The sequence below is a fragment of the Manacus vitellinus genome, unplaced genomic scaffold (assembly GCF_001715985.3).
Source record: "Manacus vitellinus isolate BGI_N305 unplaced genomic scaffold, ASM171598v3 scaffold_9_pilon, whole genome shotgun sequence".
NCBI classification, from domain to species: Eukaryota; Metazoa; Chordata; class Aves; order Passeriformes; family Pipridae; genus Manacus; species Manacus vitellinus.
In genome coordinates this window covers 14713433-14730254 of record NW_021940917.1, presented here as the reverse complement: position 1 = coordinate 14730254, position 16822 = coordinate 14713433, and positions in this window count along the sequence as shown.

Here is a 16822-nt window from a genome sequence, read left to right as displayed (position 1 = left end):
ATTAGTGGAACACATCAGCTGTGACCCTATTAAACAGTCACGAAATTGGTAGCTGAAATGACAGTTTAGTAGCCATAATAAAGTTCTTACATCTAACTATGTTGAGTATTAGACAAAAGTGGCCAAAACACAAATTCCAATGTAAACTAAAGCACTAGGGAGTTAAACTTTAAATAGACTGAAATAACTGGACTTAAACAGACGATTCCATTAGTGCGTGTGTATGGGTGCTTTGCTGAATCCAAATTAGCTCCTCTAGGCCTGAATGTCTCAAATGATGAGTATCTGTGAATACAAATTAGGGGATTCATAAACACGATCTGTAAATTTAACTCTTACATGGGGCCTTTATGTATGATCAGTCCTTCCTAAAAATTAGTAACAAAATAAATGAGAAAATTCACTGTATTTAGTGAATCTTTGGGGGATGCAGACATAAAGAGGAAAATGTCCTGTGCTGAGAGTCAAAGCATTTCAGAATTCAACTGAATGCTTAATCATTAATGTTCCTGAATCTTTTTGAAAAACAAGCATTGTTCCATACGCTTCTCTGCCTTTTAATTCCACAGTGCTTCCTGCTAATTAATTACGTGCCATTTCCCATCTAATCCCGTTTTGTAAAATTTAATCTTCAAATGACAGCATTTATCAAACACATAATGCCAGCTGATGCACATCAAGCAAAGCAGATCTTTATGCTCGCAGATAGAAATGAACGCCTCAGTCCAAGCTCCCTCTTTCTGTGCCAGCTATAGTTTAGCAGAGTGAAGTCATCTGTCCAAGCATGAGGGGCAGGGCTGGGGGAGCAGAGCTGGAGAAGCCTTGTTGATGTTGATGCTTGGCCCATGGAGGACTGAAAAATGTGCGTTCAAAGCCAACTTAAGCAATCACACAGAAAACTTTGTTTTCCTATTCCATTTGTGCTGTTTCTCAGGTTTCAAAGCCACCTGGGAATGGTGGCAAATTCCCTGCTGGGGCTTCCTGTACAAGTCGTTGTTTCTTTCACTCCCACTCAGTCCCTACCACAATTACGCTTTGGACTAAATCCCTCACTTCAGAGAGTTCCCTGCTCCAGTGCCACAGTGGAATAGTGAAAAATATTTAAATAATGGGTTAGGACTCCGTGGTTAAGCACACACTTCAGCAACCTGCCTGAAAAACAGATTCAGACCCCAAAGGAGTACGCGAGAATCAAAAGTTATTTAATGTGGAAATGGGACATATACAACCCACCTGTGCATTCATTTGGTGTTGTCTATCCACTTAATGGCTTTTTAATCCATCCGTAAGTTTCATCCTCTTGTAACACAGAAGTAAAACTCTCAGATTAGGAGTTTCAATTAATTTCATGGAAATTGTTGGCTTGTTAGAGGAGAGTAAAATTTTATTGAGTCTGCATGAGGGAATAAGAGTAGTGAAAATCCCTACTATGAAATAAAGAATCTACTCAGAAGAGGTTTCAAGAAATTGACAGTATATTGAATTGGTGATGTGTTGGTGTTTTTTCCACTTCAATTTGAAATAGTGGGAGACTCAACTGAATTAATCTTTTCCATACTCCACTTTTCACTTGGAGCTACTTCTGTCACAAAATTACTTTATAAAATAACTTCAAATGAATGTACGCTTGCAGATATGAGATTTGCCTTCTGCTCCATGCCACATGAGACTGCACTGTCACTAGAAAATTAAATAAAAACTAGAAATTGAACTTTGACAGGCACTAAAAGTCTGTTGCCTGTTATGTGCATGGATTTCAAATTGCCCTACTCATGTATTGAAAATTCCTTGAACAAGTATTTCTTTCACTGTTGATAAGAATACACCCACGAAGACAGCTTTGCAGCACAGAGAGAAAAGGAAAGCAAAACAAGAAAGGCGTCACCTTTCTGCAGGAACAGAACACAAGCATCTGGAAATGAATGTGCTCCTAATATGAACCAGCAGGTCCAATATTAACAACACTGCATAATAACACAAATACAGATATCCAAAGTTCATCAGCAAAGTCAAGTGGAAGAAGTGTTGAGATAGTTACTAAAGCAGGGTATAAAAGGAAGTTTGACCCCTGAGAAGAACAGTAGTGTATCCAGAGGAAAATCTGTCCCAGCTCACCTTAGTGATGGGGGCAGGAATAATAGCAAAACCAGGTCTCCAAGCACAAGACTGGGTTTCTCTGGAAATGCATTTTCAGTTTCAAATAAAAAGTGTGATTTTTAATGTCCTGCCTCTAGACAAGGCGCCAGTCCCTTGTGGTCCTCTTAAGAGTTTCTTTACACAGGGATGATACCAAACTACTGATCATGCATGGATGGAGTCTTCTTCGTGAACAGAGACCTCAAGAAACAAGTGGGTTTCCACTGCCCAGATAAGGCCAGACCAGAGCCAGACACTGGATTTCAGCTTGCATGCCACAGGAAATCTTGCCTAGACTGAATCATGTTCGTCATTGGCTAGCACAACTGATGTGGGTAGATATCTCTCCTGTCAATTCAGAAGTCTGTGGACACCCAAAGAAGAGCACTTGTCCCTAAAGAGCTGATCACACTTCCAGGACTGCAGAATAGGATGCTGAGAGAGTCAATATTTGCTAAGGTGGAGATTGGTGGAGTGGGGGTGGGGTTAATTTGAGATCAGAGCTAGTTCCTTCTCAGTTAGCTTTATCTTTATTAAAGTTCAGATTTTTTTCTAGTCAAAAGAACAAAAAAAATTATTTTCTGTGCTACCAATGTCTTATAAAGGGAGGAGGTTGGTAAAAATTAAGATAGGTAGGTCGGTATTTTCTGTTTACCTTGCTGGGTGTTTGCTTCCTTCCCTTGGCCATAGATCAAGCTATACACATCCCAAAGGCAGTAAGACATTCTTCAGGGGAAGAAAGTTTTTGAGCTCTTTCGTAGGGAATGACTCTTCTATGTTGATGAATAATTGTATATAGGGTATACAGGGTAAATTCTTTTGATCCTTGTCTGTCAAATTGTACTGCATCAGGTAACCTAGCTCCTGATATCTGCCCTCATAGTATGTCCTGAAGATTGCAAGCCCTCTGACCCTGAGGTCCTGGCAGTATCCAGTATTTTTGGTGGTGAAAAAGGTTGAGGTTCTGAAAAAATCACTGGCTTCAGTGGGGAAATACTGATTTTGAGTTTGTTCTATAAAGATTTTTAACAGAAAGGGAACAATTGGTCTGAAAGATGAACTAATAAAAATGTGTGTATTTGTGTGCATGCACCTAACAAACAGCAGAGTAAGTTTTACATGAATAGACTGTATTAATAACAAAGGGCATAAGGGACAACAAATAAACTGCTAAACACTGGCAAATGTGTTTTTTGCATTGACGCCAGAACATGACTGCCCTTGTAAGGTCACAGTCCATGACCTGTCACTGACATTTTTCTTAACAGGAAGGTGGCCACACAGTTATAGCACATCCTATGCTGATCCTTTTCCTCCTGTCTCAACAAGAAAACAGACTGTACTCTTAAAATGATCCCAAAATCAGGAAACAAGGACAATGGTCTTATTTTGTTTAGTATTCACGGAGGTTTGAATAAGTCTCAATGTAAAACAGCTGGTGATTCCTGAAGTGTATGAAAGGCCTATCCAAAAACCAATTAGTCTGATAACTTAGCAAGATAAATCCAAGAGATGCAATGGAGACTCAGGGGTAAGTATCCATTGTCCTCTATGTCATGTGTCACTGATTTTAATCAGAGCAGCTGGACACACTCCTCTTGGTGCTGGTGACCGGATGTGAAAGTATAAGTGCTGAGCTTTAACCTACTTAGAGACTGTTTAAAAATAGTCCCTCACCCTTCTATAAGGTCCTGCACTGAATTTTGTCACATTTGTGTCCTACAGTATATATTAGTGGAAAAGTACAGAATAGTGCAGTGTAGACTTCCTGAAGCCACAAGGAGATTAGTGGGACATGGCAAGTCACTTTGGGATAGAACAGCAGCAGAAATGTCATGGTTAATTGGTGACCAGTTCCCTCTTTGGCTCCTGGCATAGGATAAAACTTTGTAATTAGCAGACAAACAAGTTAGAGAAACCTCATTACAGCTCTGAATTATTTTCAGGCTAGAATGAAATGGATATTCAGCAGGTAAAGGTCAAGCTTTCACAGTTGTACATCAATCCAGAGGGAATGGAGAACCCCATCCATTTGATTCACAAATCCCAGAAGAAAATTCAAGTCATGGTGATATATTTAGCTGTCTAAAAAGGACACTCCCTGCGATGCAGTTGAGATGAGAGTTCCTCTGACTTCATGGAGGCTGCAGCTTAAAATATCACAGAAGGCAGAAACTGAAATAAATGAAGCAGCATCTACCAAGCTAACACTAATGAGAACTTAACTCCAAAGGAAATTAACGCAACTTGTGAGAACAGTGTTAACCCCCAGCCCCCTAGAAAGGAGAATTGAAATAAAACCCGCATGATGGCACACCTTCTGTTTTTAAAACAAGTGCTGGATTAAAAATAGTGATAATTTAATGTCTGAAAACCATTTTTAGCACAAAAAAAAATTAAACCTCACACATTTCTGTCAAAACCACCTGAAAACTGAAGACTTCAGCAGAAAATGTTACAGATAAAACCTGATGTTTTAAAAAGTTATTACTCATTTCTGCTTCCAGTTTCCAGAAGAAAAATATTTTTAACCGCAGAAGAAAGTTTGCTTCACAAAAGGTTTCTTTTGATCCTACAAGGAGTTTCTTTGATCACAAAGAAGTCTAAAACTGTTTTGTTTTTGGAAATGCATTCCATGGAGCAAAAGGTAGGAGTCCGGTATCTTTTTTCCTAGGAAAAATTGTAAAAATACAATAGTAGGAACCCTTTGTCAACTTCTGAGACTAGAGAAGCTTTTGGAGAGGAATAAAAAGGATATGAACAGAGTGTTTCTCCTTTTTAAAATAAAGGCTTTCAGAGCAAAGACACGGACACTGTCAGAAACGCAATTCTCATGTCTTCTACCAGTTTAACAATAAGAGAAACTACCAACTGGAAAGTAGTTCTGTTTCCTGACAGGGTATTTAAACTTTGCTCGAGTCTTAGTAGAAATTCCAGAATTGAGGGGCTTAATAATTAGACAACCTTTTCCCCATGATTACCACATTTGATGCAGAGCTATGATTGTGTTATTGCTTGATGACACTACAATTTCATGTGGGCCCCATTTTAGGCTGATTACTTGCATTGCTTAATTATAAGGTACATCACTGCTTGAACTGATTTACTGTTTTATTTATTGTATCATGTGATTGCCTGATTCACAAAAGCAATTATGCTCAAGCAAAATCACCACCAGAAGCTTGGAGAATTGAACTCCTGCAGTGAGCAAACTGTGTCTTCCCATGTGAGTTTTTGTTACTGTGGGTTTTTTTCTTTACCCTTTTCATTTTTAAGCCTTGTGCTTCTTCATAAGTGTGAAATAGCACATCGATTACTTGCTCTGGATGGATTTTGTGAGCTCATACTTTATGGTGCATAAAGCAACATAGGTGAAAGATAACCTCCCTCAGCTGTCAAACAGGTCTGATATTGTTGTTGGTTTGTCAGGAATGGATGAAGGAAGGCAGCACTTCCAGAGTGTCATGTTGTCAGCCCTCCTCATAGGAATTTACAGTGATATTTTCACCTGTACATTCCTGCAAACAGATAAGAAGGGATAATGTATGAAAGAGGAATTTCCACAAAAATTCCAAGCAGGGTTTTCCCCTGTACCAATCTCCACTGAAAATGCAGTGCAGTTTTTTGGATTTGGTTGTTTTAAAATGAGAAAATTCCAGGGCTTTTTTTGGTGAAAAATTATCTGCTCCATATGGACACTCAACCTCCTATAATAAACATTTTTTTTTCTTAATCCCTTAGAAAACTTTTTCAATGCCTCATTGAAAGCATGAGGCATCCTTTGTCCTTTAATTTTTTTTTATTTTTTTTTTTATTTTTTTTTTAGATAAAAGAAACCAAGAAACATGAATGTTTCACGTACGGGGAGGTAGGTAGAGGTAAACCAGTTCTTCAGCCACAAACATTTACTATGAGAAATTGCCTCCTTTTTGTTCCCTCCCCCCCCAGGAAAAGTACCCAGTTTGTCAAAGGTAGAGAGAAGTCTGCCTTTTAGGGGCATTAAAGGGGGGCTGGAGCATAGTTTTGAAAGAATTTGGCCTGAGAATATTGAAGATGAAGTTACAGCTAAGGCCACATGTGATGTTGCACACTTGGGCTGTGGTGGACAGGTTTTGTATTGTCACATCAAAGCTTAAATTGAACCGTAGGACCAGATATGACCCTTATCAGGGAAGGAAGTTTTCTGTAGAAAACTACTTTGTGTAGCTTTTGTGACACAAAGCTCTTGTGTCATGACACCCAAGGTCAGACCCTTCCTGACACAGCTGGTCAAGAGAAGCTAACTATTGGGCCTTTTACCCTGCCCTAAGAGCTGCAGTCACAAGAGAAGAATCCTGTCCTAGCACTCCTGCTGGGCTGATCTCCATTCGCTCCCAAGTTTTTCAGTGCTGATGAGGATAAGCGAGGCTTGCCCCTCTGCCTTGATATAAAAACAGCCAGCTTGCTACTTACATGAGTTGGTGTTGCTCACACAGGGCCAGCACAAGACATCCTTGTGCTAGTACCCAGGGAAGTCAAGGTCCTTTTGAATTGTCACACAGCCAGTACAGTCACTCCTCCCAGATTTTGTATGGTCTGAAAACTTGCTGAGGATTCATTTGGCTCCTGAGCTCCAGTCAGTCTCAGTAACGCATGTGAGAATACTTAAAGTGAAACTATTTCACAATCAGCAGGACAACTGAGCTGTTCTAAGCCAGCCAGTCCTATCCTCGGGCCCACCTGCCCAGGACCTTGCTGAGATACAGAGATACAGGTATGCAGGCTGATGACATTTGCTGTGCACACAATTCTCAGAAATGTCACTAAACTTTGCTGGCTTCTCTTCCTGCTCAATCCCTGTGTTTGCGACACTGGACTGGTTTTTCAGAGGTGCTCAAGTGAGTCCTGTTTAATGGTCTTACTGGAACCAGTGTCTCCCCATGTACCATGGTAGCACAGATCTGCTGCTCCATGCATCAGTCAGGTCAGTCACTGCCAGTTACTTTGACACAAGAGCAGATAGAGTAACCAGTAAGTGACTCATTTCAGAGTTTTTCTTGTAGTACCTTCACCAGATACAGAAAACCTTCAAGCACTTGTATTGAGACAAAATTGCTGTAAATTTGGGGGGGGAGGAAAGAAAAGTTATGTCAACATACGGTTTCTTTCAAAAAAGGTCTCTTCCTCTCAAAACAGGACTGAGAAGACTAAGAAGCAAGGCGTTTCTGTACACTTTTACTTTTAACATGGCAGTGGGAAGCATGAGACCCCTGCTTGATTCACCAAGGCTGAAGAGAAATGAGACTATATGCTTACAAAATGTTTTTCACTGGGGCAAAAACATGCGTTGGGAGAAGAGCTGAAATTCCCTTTATTTCTAACCCTTTCAAAACTCAAGTAGATTCCATTTTAATTGCCCTTTCTTGCAACACTGTCTCCTCTGGATATTTTGCACTCCTTTTAACTCCCTACTGACAAACAATACGAAATGGGTAGATTACCAAGATTACACATTACGCATAGAGAATTGTATAGGGGAAATGACATTTTCTTCCATTTGAATGCAGATAAAAATATCAAAGATCATCACCCAGCTGTCTAAATGGAGTCAGCTAAAACCATGTAAGGAAACAATATTCTGGTGAGTTCATTTTGTATTTTTTTGATCTGGAGGACAGGCAAAACAAAAGGCCAATTCCTGTTGATTTTTTGATTCTACATTTTCGCAGAACTTCTGTATGAGTTATTCCACTGAAAGATTTAGTACCCAATTAACTAGAGCTAAAGAGGTTTTTTTTAGATTTAAAATATCACCTTTAACAAAACAAACAAAAATGCCTGAGAATTTTCCTCTCTTTAAAAGCTTGACAAATCTAGAAAGAACCATTTATTATAGAAATGAAGCAAGCAGAGAATAAATATATGATGCTTTGATCACTGCCAAATTACTCAGGGTTTTATAAAGCTGGCCTTTCCCCTCAATTTTAGTTTCTCAAAGTCTATATTAAAGCAAGGTTTTTGTAGCTGTGAACTTAAAGCTAATTAAAATGAAATTACTTGTAAAAGTGAAGACATCTGGCTTTGCCATGCAAAATGACAAGTTTTTAACACAGTGGAAAAGAGCTGTCCCATGACTCATCTCCGATTGCTTTACAAAGTTTTCATCTTCCCTTTTTTTTTCCTCTCCTAGTAGTTAACAGTATTCTCTGTAAGTTTATCTCAACAGACCTTCTTGGGATCATTCCTATGACATTCAACTAAATATTGTAGGGGTATGTGGAAGGAGAGTCTCTTCTCCTATAATGGTATCTGGCTAAAGAAACTATAAATAAGAACATGCAGAGACAGAAACCAGGCTGACAAGTTATAAGGGAGATCCCTATATAAACAAGCCTAGTCAGTCACACCAGCTGATGAGCTATCCAGAATCTTCAGGTAAACTTGGAAATTTGCAAAGGATAAGGATGCAAACCTGAGGGTCCAGGATGTGGGGGGGTGTCGGTAGGACTACGCCAGTCGAGGAGGCAATGTGCAGAAGAGGGAGCAGGGAGGAATAAAGAGGTGGGGGGTAGACAGATAAGGGTACAAAACAGGCTCGTTGCCCTTGACCTGTGGCCAATCAGTCCAGCAGAGCCCGGTGCCCGACCACCACGATGTGTCCTGTCTGTTCTTAACCACCTCTCTGTGTGATCTCACTCTCTATCCCAGGCGTGTGAGTGCTGCAAAGACTCAGTGCTGGCTGCTGGGGGAGCAGCACGTGAGGAGTGGGAACCACCTACTGGAGTGAGGCTGGGGCTGTGGGCACCCCTGGGTGGTGGTGTTGGCTGCTGAAGTGAGTGGGGGAGCCTCAGTGCCAGCAATTGGAATGAAGGGGATCTTCAATCTACAGCCACTGGGGTGGGAAGAGTTTGTATCTGAAAACCAGCTTCTGGGGTGATCAGTGTGAGTGCATGGCTCAGCAGTGTAGCTGGAGTGGGACCACAGATGGAGTGGGACCACAACCCCCATGACTGGTGCTGATGGCTGGAAGGGATGTTTGTACCTTCCCCAGACCTGATGTGCAGGGGAAGTCTGTGGGAAGTGTGTGGGTATTTCACTGGCAATCTTCAAGATGATAAGCAGGGAACTCAGTTCTAGGATAGGGTATCAGGTGGATGGAGAGGGCCTGTGAGTGTGAGGTGTCTGCAGGATGAATATATGAGTGCTGTGTATTCGGCAGAATCATACTTAACATCCCTTAACATGTAGTAGAGAAAGAAAAGGTATGATCTATTTTATCCTTATACTTAATACTAATGGACAACTTTGTGTCAGAAAGCGATAAGAAGGTTGTTCTTCAAAGAAAAGTGAGCTGAGAGCAGAGCACAATAAAAGGGAGGTATGAGCAGGTACCTCATCTGCAAGGAGCCAGGATATAGAGCAGCATGTGCAGGTCAGGATCAGGGCCAGAGGCATTGCTGAAGACCAGATATAGGTCACTGATCAACCAGCACTTCTGTTATGATGAGGCAGGTCTGAGCCCAAACCAGGAAGCCAAAGCTCTGTGTCAGTCAGGACAAAGGAATTATAAGACCAGGCACAGATGTGGCTGCTGCATGATTGTGCTGTGGGTGGCAGGCAAGGGACTGCAGTAAAGCTTCAGCTTAAAAGTAGTTCCCAAGGGAAAAGAGAGGCAGGCTCTTATTTCTACCTTTCCTTAAAAGAGCTCTGAACAGTGAAGGAGCTGAATTTGGTCTTAGGTCAGATGCACTCTTTAACTCCCCTAGGTAAACTAGGAGGGGAATGTGCTCATGTCATGTTGGATCTCTCAGATGTAGCCAGATTTTGCAGACTTAGAATATGCTGATGTATTGAACATTGTCAGATGAAGGTTGTCATCATACAGAGAGAAGACTCTTCACACCTTGGAGACAAGGCTGGCAAGGGCTCTGAGTACTTTCTTCCTTGCATTTTCAAAACTGTCTCCATCACAATCATTTGGGAACTTAAAGATTAGACCTAATTTTGATCCAACCAAGACATGAACAGCTAAGCACACCATAAATTAAAAATTGGGCATCATAGTGTATTTACCTTTGGCTTTACCTGTTGGTCAGAAGACTCGTTTCCAAGCAGCAGTTTTCTGACCCATCAGCATGTTGTTAACCTACCTAACGTTAGCACTTCCACGGAGTAGGAAGGATTCAATAAGTCCTTGAAGATAATAGTATTCAACTAGCTCCATAGCACAGGTTGTCTCTAATTCCCACACCAAAAGCTATGGATGTGTTTTTCCTAAGCATGGTAGAAGGACAGCATAGCAGGAGCAAATAGTTGAACAAAGACTTCCTCCCGGTAATGATGAAAACAGATGTGATTAGATATAGATGGTCCATCCGAGGGGCTGCAGTTAATCAGTTCTCATTTGCATAGTGAATTAACATTAATTTGGAATAAAGGTATTGTTTCTCTTCTGGGGTTGACAGGAGCAAGCCAGGATGTTGAAATTTTTCCAATGCTAGAAGTCAACCGAATGGATAAGTACTTGGGGTAAAAATCTTTAAAAAGTTAAATTACCTAGAAACTTCCCTAGAGGGATATATGAATATTCCCAATACATATGTACTAATATTTGTACTTATAATTCATGACATATATATCTATACTTCAATATCTAATTATATATTTTCTACGACTATTTTCCACTTCCTGAAAAGGAAATTACAAACTCAGAAATCATCCTCAAAGCAGGCCAAATATATCAACCAACTCTTCAGGTGAATCCAGCTGAAAGAAGAGAATTAATTAATATAATTTGACATTGACCACAAATGGATTTCTGACTCAAAGCAGTTGAACTATTTATTGCTGCATTAACTGCTGTGAGTACTGCAGTGGCATAGATTATGTGTTCTACAAAGACAGAATCTTCTTCTTACAGGTGTGCAACATAAACCTGACCATGAGGACACTTGCTTTTAACTTGTAAGTTTTAAGTTCCTCTTCACCTCATCGGAGAAGGTGACTCACTCTAACTGAAAGCTTTTTCATTGATTCCACTGGATGTTGGAGCAAAACATGTAATTAATATTAGATTCAGTATGCTGTCAGTATCAATGTGTCCCATTTACAGTATAGCAAAAATTCACTCATGGATTTCAGGAAAGCAAAATATCAGCCTATCTACTCTGTCTCTTTCTTACTTCATGTTCTACTTTCCTAAATATGGTTGTTGTTTCACCAAGGTGGGTGGAAAGAGTCCTCTGAGGATACTATATCTTTTTCATACATCTGCAAACGTGGGCTCCATGCCCTGCTTTGCCATAATTTGTGTGAGCTTGGGAAAAACACTTTGCTTATTCACTAACAAGATAATAACATTAAAGAATGTCTCCAGCTCTAACAGGAGAATAAAAATGAAGCAATGCAGAGCAGATTCACCTGCATGAAGTAACAGGAGTTATTTGGCAGAGAAGGCAGAGGGTAAGTTCTACAGGAAGGACTTTTTTTTTTTTTTTCAGAAATGCACTCACATGTCCATGACATTCTTAATTCTCTGTTATAAGAGGAGTTTAAAGTAGTTAACACTTAAACCTATGGATTCAAGCAAGACCCAGGGGAAAAACTGTAAAAATGTTATACACTGAGAAAGAAGACCGGCACAAAAATTGCACTTGTTTGCAAGTGATTTACAGTACAAAAGAAAGCATTCACTAATTCATTCATCTTGAAAAATGTAGCCAGTTCTAGCTAGAGACCCTTTGTTAAAACAGCAGGTCTCATTTCCAATCTAAATTACCTAAAAACCCCAAAACCTAAATAGAAATTACAGATATTTCAAAACGCTTACAGAAATTGAGCAATTATCTGTGTTTAGGACTGCATGAGCCCAATCTTCAGCCAAGACTTAATTGAATCCCTTCTTGGTTTGAGAATTGCCTATCAGAGCCCTGACTGGATAATCCCCACTCCCTTGATGTCATTTATGGCAGATGTCCACTTGAATAGCTCCCATGTACTCTCCAGTCTCTTTCCTTGGACTGATTTCTTGTTTGTTTTCAGGTGAGCAGATACTACCTCCAGTAATTTTGACATTGCTCCAGGGCTTCATCTGGCCTTGCTGGATCAGCACAGACAGGTAAAGCACAGATAGGTTTTGCAATCTTTTCTTTCTGAAGAAGCACCCAACTGAGCTCTGCATCTTATCTTTCATACGGCACTACCTGCAAAAAAGAAGATGGACTTAGCTTTATGGACAAATATACCACTAGCTTTGAAAAATCTGACAGCCTGGAGGACATAAACATAGTAACAGCAACAAGAGAAGAAATAATTTTCATATATGTAAAAATAGTTTCAAAGGCAGCTCAGTACCTGGGTTATCAAGCCTTCCAAATGTCACCATGATGATGTTCACTTCTGCATTTGGTCAATAGAACATAAACACTTCCCATCAGCCTGGGATCTGACACCTACAGTGTTTCTTTCTTTGCAGCAACAGGACTTCATTCAGCTACACAAAAGCATTTGAGTGCTAAACTCTAACTCCATGAAAGAGCTGTAGGACAGCGTCAACACACCATACAGCATCAGAAAGGACAAGAAAACATGAGCCTCCTCATATCTAAGATACTGCAGTTTCAGAGTCTGAACCTTCAGCTGTAGCAGAGGAGCAGGAAGCGCCTGTGCCCACAAAGTAAAAGTGAAAACTGATCATGATGAAGGCTGGAAGCTGGCAATGACTCACATTAAGAGGAAGGTCCTGTCCTACCTAAAGATTTGCACCTAGATAACACCTTTACTGTTCTCATTCCTGATGAGAGGATGAAAGTGCTGCCAAATGCATCTTTTCTTGCAGCTGAATCTGAGCTACTTGGGACCATTAGAAGGAAATGGTGAGTGGTAGTGGTAGGAGACCCTACCACAGGTGATGAAGGCTCTCAGCTTGATTTTCCATTAGGGAAGGCTTGCTGCTTATTGGAGGCTTAAATTCAGGATGATGTGTAGAGACTCATCTAACCTGTGGCTGCTGTTCTACGGAGGCACTGCCAGGGGAGACCTAGGAAGTGACTAGAGGGCTCTGGGAACAGTGGGTGAGGGCATGGGCAACCAGATGGTGTTCTCCTCAATCATGCTATTGAGGGACAAGGGTCTGAGAAGGACTGGATGGATCCTACAGATCAAGAGTTGATACCTCAGATAATGTTGGCAGCAAAATTTCAGTGTCTAGGAACTTGGGACCCCCTGTGAAGATCAATTTGGAAGAGGCAGGATCCACCTGACAAGGTGAGGCAAAAGGATCTTTGTCAACAGGCTTGCCAACCTGACAAGGAAATGTTTAAATTAGGAATGATGGTGTCACAGAGAGATTTGTCAAATAGCAAGTGAAAGAATTGTGGATGAAGCAGGAAAACCAAGAACCAGGGCGACTGGAAGAGAAGGGAGATAGCAATAAACAAAAAACAGGGGTGAAATGCAATCACTCCAAGCATGTAAAGAAAGAACAGCCACAGAGATAAAGCTCTCGTGCCTGGTCTGGGAAATTAGCATGCTTGGTTGTCTCTCTGAAACATCTCTACATTAACGCATACAGCATAGGGAACAAACAGGAGAAATTAGAAGTCTGTGCGCAGTTGTAGGACAATGACGTCTCTGGGCTTATGGAGATACAGTGTGCCAACTCACATGACCGGAGTGCTGCGATAAATGAGTGCAGGGTTTTCAGCAAGGACAGGCCAGGAAGGTAAGGAGAGTTTCAGTCCTTAATAAAAGAAGGGTTCAGGAAGACTAGACATACTTTAAAAAGGAAATTTTAAAGGCACAAGGGCAGGCCATCCTCATGTGTCAAAGGTGTTGGAGCATGTCCAGAGAGGCAAAATAGCTGAAGGGCAAGTCCTATGAGAAGCAATTGAGGGAGCTGGGGTTGTTTAGCCTGGAGAAAATGAGGCCTAGGGGAGACTTTATCGTTCTCTACAACTACCCCAAAGAAGGTTGTAGCCAGCTGACGGTCAGTGTCTTCTACCAGGGAACTATCTAGAGTACAAGAGGTCAGAGACTGAAGCTGCACCGGGGGAAGTTCAGGCTGAATATCGGGGGGAATTTCTTCACAGAAATGGTTGCTAAACATTGGAATGGACTGCCCAGGGATGTGATAGAGTGACCATCTGTGGAGGTGTTCAGGAAACAACTTGATGTGGCACTTAGTTATGTGATTTAGTTGACAAGGTGAAGATTGGTCAAAGTTTGGACTCAATGATCTTGGAGGTCTTTTCCAACCTAAATGATTTTGTGATTCTGGCTATGGGTCAGGACCAAGTCAAGAGCTGGTGAATCTAGATGAATGGGCAGAAAATCATAGATGAATTTATAGTGAGTGTCTGCTGTAGATATCCTAATTGAGAAGTAGACAAGTCTTTCTGCAAACTGAAAGAAACCTCTCATTCATAGGCTGTGGCCCTCACAGGAAACTTCAAACACTCCTGTATCTGCTGGAAAGAGATACAGCAGAGTACAAACCTTGAAGATAACTAGAGTGTGTTGATTACAACTTCCTGATATAGGTGTTCAAGGAGCCATCAAAGAAAGGTGCTCTTCTGAACCCAGTTCTTATGAATAAGGAAGAATTGGTTGTGAATGTGAAAATTGGGTGCAATTCTGGCTGGAGAGATAATGAGGTCATGGGTTTCAGGATTCTAAGAGGAGGGAACATTGTAAAAAGTAGGGCCATAGACATGGTCTTCAGGAGGGCAGATTTTAATCTCTTCAGATATTTGCTTGGAAAAATCTGTGATATACAATTCTGGTGAGAAGAAGGATCCATGACAGCTAGTTTATATTCCAAGATCCACTTTAAACTCTGTAAAGAGTCATCCTGAAAAGAAGGGAGTTAAGCAAAGGCAGCAGGAGGCCTGCATGGATAAGTAGGAAGCCCATGACTGAACTCAAACATAAAAAGGAAATATAAAAGAGGTGGAAGTGGGTGCAGGTGACCCAGGAAGAGTATAGAGATGCTGTCAGATTGTGTAGGAGTGGGATTAGGAAATTGAAACCTACCAGAATTTAATCTAGTGAGAGACAGCAGGAAGACCTTCTACAAGTACACCAACAGAAAAACAGAAAGACCAGAGAAAATGTGGCTCCTCTGTTAAATGGAGCAGGGACCATCGTCACAAAGTTCACAGAAAAAGCCAAGGTATTCACTGTCTTCCTTGTCTCAGTTTTACTTGTAAAATCAGCATTCAGGACCCTCAAGCCCTTGAGACAAGAACAAAAATCTGAAGCAAGGAAGACTTACACTCAGTAAAGTAGAAACAGATTAGGAAATAGTTAAACTGTCTGCAAGTCCACGAGGCCTGACAAGATGTGCACACAAGTGCTGGAGGAGCTGAATTGGGGCCACTGCAAGGCCACTCTTTAAAGGCTGTGATGAAAGGGAGAGGTTCCTGAGGTCTCTGGAAGAAAGGAAACTTGACTCTCATCTTCAAGTAGGGAAAGAAGGAGGATCAAGATGATCTCAAGAAGTGCCTTCCAACCTAAATGCTTCTGTGAGTCTCTGATGAGAGAATCAGACTTCAGAGTGGCTGAAAGCAGAGAACATACAAGTACTAGAAGGACTAAGTACTTTCTGTGGACTGCCAGGTGTAATTGCTCAGGAAACCCTCTTTCATTAGCTTTTAGATTTAATGTTTTCGTTTTCCACCCTATGCTAATGTTTCATAACAGACACCTCATGAGAATAACCTCTGAAATTTGGTTCTTAAAAGTTCTTACAGAGAGCTTGGTGAAAATAAATGTTTTCATCCAATGAAACATTTCAAAATAGACATTTTCTTCTCAAGAAACATCACTAGAAACCATATTCTGTAAGGAATATATTAGTATTGCACCTCTTATACATGTGCTAACTATATTTTTCATGCTTGAGCAAAGCTTGCTCAGCCAGGTCACTCAAAGCCTTTATGATCTGTTCATCTCTGAAGCTTTCAATTTTCACATATAAACTAGCTGAAAGCCTGCTGTGAAGAAAGTTGATGTGTATATACTTGCCCAACTAATATGGATATTAAAGAATGAAAATATTTTAAATATTTACACAAAATATGTGCCATCTACTGTCTTTAAATTGGTATTGGTGTCAGCCTAATAGAACAAGAAAAAGACAAACTTAAATATTGACTATAACACATTCAAGAATAAGTAGTTTCAAATTCTAGCCACAGCCAGCAGTAACATCTCTCTTTCTTCTGTCATATATGAGCACAAATTAGAGAAATAGAACACATAAATATTATCCCTCTGAAGACATCTGTAGCCATAGAATACTACATAGCCTAAAACTCATGAGTTATAATTTCATTTTAACCATTTCAAAGGCAGCTGTTTTTCTCATGCAGAACATTTTTCCTCAAATAAAAAGTTCCAATATAAGGAGAAACAAAATCCTAACCTATCGTTAAAAAATTCAGTCAAAATATTGAGTCCAATTTTATGATAAATTCCATACCAGGATGTCAGCTTCCCTGTAATTAGGCATTCAAGTGAACCAGAAGTGTTATTTGTGGCAAACCAAGCTTAGTCAGAAGAGAGAGGAAAACACATAAAATAATCAGGCATTTGTTACATCGTGCCTAAATGTCTACTGTTGTTGACTGTGTTAAAAAATTAGTTATTATACACTCAAAGCAGTAACAGGATCATAAAATTTTTGTACTTACTTTCAAAGGTAAGA